Genomic DNA, 2,293 nt, shown 5'->3' on the forward strand with positions numbered 1-2,293 from the left:
TACTTCGGGACTTGATAATGCTCTCTTTACTCCTCAGCTCTTTCCCATTGTGCTCCTTTTCGATCCTGTGGAGGAAAAGAAATACGAGCTTTAGGCCAGCAACTCACAATCAGGTTGACCTGATCAGGTGTCAGGTCTACCTGATAGAGTCAAATCTACCTGATGGTGTGTGCGTGCTCATCAGGTAAACCTAACATTTGGACCTTTTCAGCCGTACCTGTCAGGTCTACCTGATAGTGTGGGTGCCCATCAGGTGTCAGATCTACCTGATAGTGAATAACTGGCCTTGGACGAGGAAAACTCTTCAATGTAGGTAGCCGTGAAGCCAAACCCCCTTTGTCCAAAGATGGAATTATTCAAACCTAGAATCTCCGGAATGTCAAGCCATTGCGTTGTGAACATTGAGTTTTCGGAGGCTGATTCAAAGATTAAACTACGTATATCAAAAAGTCTTTGAAAGATATAAAAAGAAGCAATTCGTTATCTAGTTATCTACTCGTATTTATTTAATAACAAAACTAACCTTAAGGCTGATTCAAAGATTAACCTACGTACATATATCAAAAAGTCTTTGAAAGATATAAAAAGAAGCAATTCGTTATCTAGTTATCTACTCGTATTTATTTAATAACAAAACTAACCTTCACCCATTTGATTTACACAGACCAGTATTTCTTAAACTCTGGATTAACTGAAAAATCTCTGTGGTAAGATCGGGCATTACAGGGCTTGTGTGAACAGGTGAACAGGAATAGCGTCAGTAACCAGTAACATTCCAGTCCAGTTGGACAATATACACTTCTGTTATCTGTACTGCTGGAATGTTACTGGTGATCACGAGGCCAGTAACTGGACTGCAGCCTTTATTCGTATTTTTTCTCACATTTTGATTAATAATTCCATTTGTTTCTGGCAATGGAATTTTCAATAGTGTAACTAAATTGATTTTATTTGAAATACATATATATTTGTTTGTTGCAGACGCAATTGATTTTATCTGGAATATTTGTTTGCAGACGATTCAAACTCACCTAGAGACGAAAGCACGGACGGAGGCTGATTCAAAGATTAAACTACGTATACCAAAAAGTCTTTGAAAGATGTAAAAAGAAGCAATTCGTTATCTAGTTATCTACTCGTATTTATTTAATAACAAAACTAACCTTAGCTTTATACTTTATAGCTTTGGTGCTTCTTATTCAATGGCTTCTTTGCTTCCTATATCTTGCTTAACGTTGAATGGTTTTTGCTCAGTGTTAAACACTTCATATTCAATGTTCAACATGTTCAATCCTCTCCTCTTCCTCTCTGGAACGGAGGAACGGAAAAAATATATCCTCTATTCGGTATTGCCCCTCCTGAGATAACAAGAAAAGTCGCTTCTGAAATTGAGCGGAAAATATAAACAGAAGATAGCCATCACCCACTATTTGGGCAAAACCCAGCTCCTGCCCGACGTAAATCGAGAAACAGTTTCCTGCACAAAATAGAACACCTTGAAACAGACCCTGAAACGAGAAGATTCGCACTATGGTACAAACACGTACCACCACCCATCCTGGAACTCAAAGAAGAACTAACGCCCGGTGCAGAACTCCCATATACCATCTGGAAGTCCCTGAATCGTCTTCGAGTATGGTACGACCACGTACCACAACCCATCCTGGAACTCAAAGAAGAACTATCGCCCGGTGCAGAACTGCCATATACCATCTGGAAATCCCTGAACCGTCTTCGAGTTGGAGTCTTTCGTTGCAAACAAAACCTTGCAAGATGGGGATACACTCAAGATAACAAGTGTGAATGTGGTGCAACACAGGACGAACAACATCTTCTCAACTGTGATCAATTAGAGAATGACCTAAAGGAAGCCAACCAGAGAGCTGTTCAAGTTGCAAACTTTTGGAAGTTCAAGATTTAAAGGTGGTTCCGGAAACGGAAAGTAAGTAAGTAACATGTTCAATTGTCCATCTGGTGAAAAATTGGTCTTACCCATTTATATGCAAATCTGGAAAGGCGTTCAGAGAAGCTCAAGATTTAAAGGTGGTTCCGGAAAGTAAGTAAGTAACATGTTCAATTGTCCATCTGGTGAAAAATTGGTCTTACCCATTTATATGCAAATCTGGAAAGGCGTTCAGCACAATGACAGTATGGGCAGTCCAGTTATGGCCGACCACTGAGAGTTAACACAGTGTCAAGGGTTTTCTTTGGCGTTACCCATTTGATTTACACAGACCAGTATTTCTTAAACTCTGGATTAACTGAAAAATCTCTGTGGTAAGATCGGGCATTA

At 39.6% G+C, this 2,293-nt stretch overlaps 1 long non-coding RNA gene across 2 annotated transcripts; it reads right to left on the bottom strand.

Annotated features, from left to right (window-relative positions):
• Window positions 1–52: 52 nt before the first annotated feature.
• On the bottom strand, window positions 53–2,142 carry LOC113472869. 2 transcript variants are annotated; one of them, XR_003395017.1, is made up of 3 exons: window positions 2,107–2,142; window positions 1,164–1,308; window positions 53–65 (listed from the first exon to the last, which is right to left on the bottom strand). It is a non-coding gene; the product is annotated as an uncharacterized LOC113472869 (long non-coding RNA). The 2 variants fall into 2 exon arrangements; XR_003395016.1 differs by lacking the exon at window positions 2,107–2,142 and adding an exon at window positions 1,993–2,033.
• Between the last annotated feature and the right edge of the window lie 151 nt (window positions 2,143–2,293).

This window comes from Diaphorina citri, unplaced genomic scaffold (genome assembly GCF_000475195.1).
Source record: "Diaphorina citri unplaced genomic scaffold, Diaci psyllid genome assembly version 1.1 scaffold9572, whole genome shotgun sequence".
NCBI lineage: Eukaryota > Metazoa > Arthropoda > Insecta > Hemiptera > Psyllidae > Diaphorina > Diaphorina citri.